Below are 6562 nucleotides of genomic sequence, written 5' to 3'. Positions count from 1 at the left end.
ACAAGACCTAGAGGGACATCCATGTATACTTCTTCATGCAGATCTCTATGGAGAAAAGCATTATTAACATCAAACTGGTATATATTCCACTGTTTCTTTGCAGCAACAACAATCAAAGCTCTAACAGTTGTCATTTTAACAACTAGTGAGAATGTTTTTGTATAATCTATGCCAAGGTGCTGAGTATACCCTTTAACTACTAGCCTTGCTTTGTATCTTTCCACACTACCATCTGCCTTGTGTTTGATTTTATATACCCATCTACAACCAATAGCTTTCTTACCAATAGGCAAATGAATAAGGGACCAAGTGTTATTATCATGCAAAAGCAGCAAATTTCTGAGTCATGGCTGTTTGCCAGGCAGGATCAAGAGTAGCTTCTTCATAGCTAGATGGCTCACAATCATGAGCAATATTTAAAGCAAAGACTTGACTATTAGGATCCAATTCTGCAGGAGATATATGGTGGTTGAGGGAAAAACAAGCAGTTAATGTAGTAGGGGTTGTTGGTGTTGATGTGTGGTTGTCTGTGGGTTGTGAAACAGGTATAGAGTGAACAGAGTCTGACAAGTATGTGGGCAATTTGTGAGTCCTATGAGACTTCCTGGTTGTTATATCAGGTTGGTGAACTTGTTGGAGAGGTGTTGTTGATGTGTTGCTAGGAGAAGGATGATGTGGTGGACTAGAAGGGTCAGGGGGTAAAGTAGGATTTGTGTCACTTAACGTCTCATGATCACACTGGACAGTAGGATCCAGAAAGTACAAATTTTAAGAAATTATTGTAATTAGAAAAAAGAATAGGGATAAGATGTAATTTACTCTTTAGTTATACTATAATAACTCGTCTCTCTCTTAACTTGGATGGAAAAAATGTGCATTATATAACTTTTCATGATTATATTTTAAAAAACTTATTCGGTACACTTTCATTTCTGCACAATATAAAAAAAAAAAAAAAGTAAGAAAAACTTCTACAATCTCTAAAGTAATCCTAAAAACATGCACCCTTCAAGGAAGAGAGTTTTGGAAAATATTTTCCTTAATATTTGAATAGAAGTCATTTTCCTTAAATTTGAGGAAAATGAGTTGATTTGAAAAACATTTTCCAAAACATTTAACCCAACCAAATATGAGAAAATTGGATTCATGCCAAACACACCCTTAAATTAAACCACAAATTTGAAAATTAATCATTATCTATCCCTACTGCACATTAAAAAATAATTTTTAAAAATTCAAAACAATTCTAACTACACATGAACTCTTCACGTTAAAGTAGTTAGAGCCGTCAATATGGGCTAGGTCCGTTGGGCCGGTGTGGCCTAACCCATGATTTGATAGGGCTGGGCTACAATTTTTGAAGCCCATTTAAGAAAATGACTTTTTATCCCCGGCCTGAATAAGTCTGCCGATTTGTGGGGCTTGAGAAATATGGATAGGGCCGGCCTGTGGGCCAAATAAAAATTAATTAAAAAATAAAAATAAAATAGAATATTAAAAAGGGTCTGAAAAATCTCTCTAAACTCAAAATCTATATAAAGTTTGAAATAGGAAAAAGGGTCTGAAAAATACTCCAACTTTGGTCGAAATTGTTGTTATGATACCAAACTTTATGGAGGACCTTTTACCCCCTGCACCATTTAATCGTGTATTTTAAAGGTATATATGTGCCCACGTGGACACGTTACTATTTATGATGTTGCAATATTTATGATGTCCACGTGTGCACATATATACCTTTAAAATACACTATTAAATAGTGCAGGGGGTAAAAGATCATTTCAGAAGTTCGGTATTGTTACAACAATTTTGGTCAAAGTTCAAATATATTACAGACCTTTTTACCTTTGAAATATTATAATTTAAATACAAATTATGTTTATAAAATATGTACTACATAACATAAAGATTCCCTAAAATTTCTAGGGAATCACTACATAGGCCATAGCCTATGGAGTATTGTCATACTTTTTGTGTTTTATTATGATCATTGGAAAACAATTAGATTAATATTTCTATTTAGTTATTTATGTTTTTACTTGAAATCAAACTTAATAAATATTATAAAGATAATTTTATTTGTGTATTTGATTAACAAGTAGTAACACTAACACCATGTAATATTGTCTTGTCGATATTTATGATAATATTTTTAGATTATAATTTAATTTAAAAAATTATAAAAAAATATACTTTTAAGAAAAGAGGGCTGACCCGACAAGCATGTAGCCCAAGTACTTGTGGGCTGGGCCGACCATTTTCTGCCCCACACAAAAAATGGACTAGCCCGATTTGACCCTTCAAATTTCAAAGCCTGTATAAATTAGCCCGAATGGGGTGGGCTATCCCATATTGACAGATCTAAAATTAGTCCTAAAACATGCACCTTTAAATTAATGCATGTTTAGAACTCTTCTTTTTATTTTTTTTTATATTTAAAGTTATGAAACTTTTATATTACCTATTAAATCATACGCGCACACAACTCACAAGTCTCTCCACTTTACTTAAAACAAGAAAATAAAATATGCAACATTTAAATTCTGAATTTAATATGTAAAATCACATAAACATGCAGAATTTTTTATTTTTTTAAATATTACTTTATGAAGTCCAATATCTTAAAGTTAATTTCATTTTCATATATTACTAAATGAATACTTTGATCTAGAAACATGCTATAAGAATGATTTTGTTATCAGAAAAAAAAATTGAGGATGGATGAAAATCTTTGAGATAAATGTGTGTTTGGTATGAATGAAACGTTTTCAATGGACAATGTTTTCCTAAAAAAAAGTAGATTTTGACTTATTTTCTCATGTTTGATTGGTGAGTAGAAAATATTTTTCGGAAAAGATATTTTAGTGTTTGATTTATGAATGAAAAATATTTTTTAGAAAATATCTTTTATTTTTACTAGAGAGTAGAAAATAATTTTAGAAATTGAAATTCAAAAATGTTTGGTGTAGAATTTGAATTTTTAAAAGTTTCCAAATAACGAGACTTGACGCAAATACTAGTTTTTTTCTAGTATTTGAAAATTTAGGTTATTTGTCAAATTTCCCAAAAAATTAATTTTAGACATCTAAGTACCCGCACCGACATTGCCATCCTATATATATTAGTAATTCTCGTTCATAATCGTGTGTATTGAAAGAAACAAAATATACTCTCTCTCTCAGTTCTCACACGCAGAAGCTTACATTCGTTATGACACCTTGCTGGGCGTGCCAAACGTATCAACCATCTACTCTGTGCCAATGTTGTATTGTTTCGAATGTCTTCGACACTCTCAACAATCCATTGAACGTTCTGAATTAATGTATGGATAACCTGGGTGCTAGATCTGTTGCTACTCTGACTGTGTGAACAACAATTCTAATGTAGTTGGACGAAGCAAATAGGGCTGAGTACATACACAACTTGCTTTAGAGTCCTCCAAGAAGAGGTATTGTCTTCTTCCCCATTTCAATTGCTTTATTATCAACTTTTTTCAATTTGTTTATTATCAATTTTTTCGATCGTTTGAACCCCCAATATCTTGATTGTATTCAATTTTGTTAGAATTTGATGTTGTATTACGAATTTCTAAAATCAATTCTTCTAGTTCTTAACCCTAATTTCTTGACTGCATTGTTGTATTCAGTTCTTTCTTCTAGTTCGGAACCCTAACTTTATCCATTGCATTTCAGTTCTTATCTTATTCTAGTTCGCAACCCTAATTTCTTGACTGCATTGCTGTATTCAGTTCGATTTTGTTAGAATTTGATGTTGTATTACGAATATCTAGAATCAATTCTTCTAGTTCGGAACCCTAATTTCTTGACTGCATTGTTGTATTCAGTTCGATTTTGTTAAAATTTGATGTTGTATTACGAATATCTAGAATCAATTCTTCTAGTTCGGAACCCTAATTTCTTGACTGTACTGCTGTATTCAGTTCAATTTTATTAGAATTTGATGTTGTATTACGAATATCTAGAATCAATTCTTCTAGTTTTGAACCCTAATTTCTTGACTGCATTGCTGTATTCAGTTCGATTTTGTTAGAATTTGATGTTGTATTACGAATATCTAGAATTAATTCTTCTAGTTCGAAACCCTAATTTCTTGATTGCATTGCTGTATTCAGTTCTTTCTTCTAGTTCGGAACCCTAACTTTATTCATTGCATTTCAGTTCTTAGATAGTCCTTCATGACGTATATGTATTACAACCAGAAAGTCACATTTCAGATTACGGTGCACCTAAAATTTCGTACTCACTATTATCATAATTGTTGAATTTTCAATTTGATATGCTAGAATGTATGAAATCTGAAAGTCTGAAATCGGAAGTGTTACACGAGTTTTTCACTATTGTACTAATTTGATTATGTAGAGATTCTATTCCATTTGTTTAGTTCGTTCAGAATCGTACTTTATTGTATTCATTTTTTGACTAGATTTGGTATGATAACTAACTTCGAGTTCTTTTATTAGGTTTGCTTAGTTGCTTGAGTGGAGTCATGACATGGTTCATCCGCACATCTGTTCAAGTTGTAAGAGGACTTTTCAATCAGGCTACAGATGTAATGCCTAGCAATGGTACTTCATCACAGGCATCCAACTTTGTCTCAATCATTGAGATTCCCTCCACTAACCATGGATCTGATCCCACCTACCTACCTTGTCACACTTACACACCATTATCATCAGATGGATCTGATCCCACCTGCCTACCCAATCACACTCACACACCATCATCATTAGATGGATCTGATCCCGACTACCTGGGCTCAAACTGATGTAACCCCATACTCCGGCTCATTCATAGTCAAACTTCACTCATTCATATTCTGATTACTGTAAATTAATCATCGAGCTTCTTAAATTTCAAACGATTTGAAATAGTTGATTTTATAAAAATCATAATATTTTTCAAGTTATTTTAAATAATTTTGTCACTTTTTACAAATTTTAAGTAATATATATGTTTTAGATAATTATGTATATAATTAGTATATTTTATAAATATTTCAAAATCGTCTCAAAAAATATTTTAATTTTACTTAATTAGTTGGTTACTTGGTGTAGTAATTAATACTTACATTTTTGAGTTATAAGTTCCTAATTAAGTTAATTATTTTTATTTTTGTTAAAACTAAGAAGCTCGTTAATTAATTTGTATTAATTCATCTTGTTTAAGTTTTGACCAAATTTATCGATTGAATTCGATTTGGTCACAATTGAAATTTATCTAGGCTATTACTCCTAATCAATTTTGTTCAACCTTTTGCAAGGACCAATTTTGAGCCAGCAGACCCAACTCTTTTTTCAGCCGATCCAATTCCCAATTCTTAGCAGACCCAACCTTTTCCCTTTACTTCCTGCCCACCCTTTAGCCCAAAATTCCAGAAAAACCAATTCTATTAGCAGTAGCTTCCAACGCTAACAACAATTCAGCAGCGACGTCTTCACAGCGTCTCAGCAAGACGACAATGATAACAGATATATACAATAGACGGAGTAGTTCACGATTCCAAACGGGGAATTCACGGAAAGCAGCAGCAGTACGCGTACAATAGTACGCAACTTTTCCTTGTCGTCTTCTCCTATTCCCTCGATAAACAGTACACATAGTACTGCTCCAGCCTTGAGGCAGCCGCGCTTTTCATCCTTGTGGCTGCGAGATCGCTCCACGTATCACCTCAAGGATAGTCGATTCATCATGGCCGACCACCTTGCCTTCTTCTCGTTGGAAATTGTTGTGATTTAGCATTGAATCAACATATTCCTTCAGCTTTGGGAGGATTTTGAAATTCAAAAATTTCAGCTGATTTCCCCCCTAAATATGCCCTAATTCCCTATATAAATACCTTCTTCCTTCAGTGTTAAAAGGTTGGAAAAAAAATAGAGGAGGAAGGTCAAAATTTAGGTTGAGAACAGTGTTACTTATAACATCGAATCCGCAGAAACTTTGAGTCTTAGTTTTTTATTTTCTTTTTTGTTCATCGGAGCTCACCAGAGTTCATCTGTTGGTGGTGGAATTGTCTCCAGCAGCTCGAGTTTTTCAGTTCGATGCACCGAAAAAGGTAATATCCTTAGTTTTATATTTCGTTTTCTCTCCATTGATATGTGGTCGACTCTGTTTCCGTTCTATTAGTCCTTATTTCTCTTTAGAATTTCGTGTGTTGATTAATAAATTGTTGCGTCTCTTGATATGGTTGGAATGCTAAGAGTGTTGTATTATATATTTGTTGTTGATTTATTGCTATTCGAGTTGTATTTTCATCGAGTATTTCTTAGTTTCTTTCTATGGTAGTTAGGACTGGCAGGGGGACCGGGTCGACCCACCCCGGCCCGCGATCGGTTCGAGAACCGGCTCGCCGAACCCAGTCCCGTCATTTTTCGCGGGTTGGGAGGGGTTCGGGATAGGGGACCGGTTCACCCTTTGGGCCCGGTCGACTCGGCCCGGTCCCGGCCTGGGTGAACCGGTCGGTTCGCGGGATCCCCCAACTTTTCTTTTTTACTTTTTTTTTAATTATATCCGTCGGGCAACGGCTAGTGGCCCCCCCCCCCCCA

This window comes from Solanum tuberosum, unplaced genomic scaffold (assembly GCF_000226075.1).
Source record: "Solanum tuberosum cultivar DM 1-3 516 R44 unplaced genomic scaffold, SolTub_3.0 scf00365, whole genome shotgun sequence".
Taxonomy (NCBI): domain Eukaryota; kingdom Viridiplantae; phylum Streptophyta; class Magnoliopsida; order Solanales; family Solanaceae; genus Solanum; species Solanum tuberosum.
The sequence above is the reverse complement of the archived record's forward strand: the minus strand, read 5'-3'. Positions refer to the sequence as shown.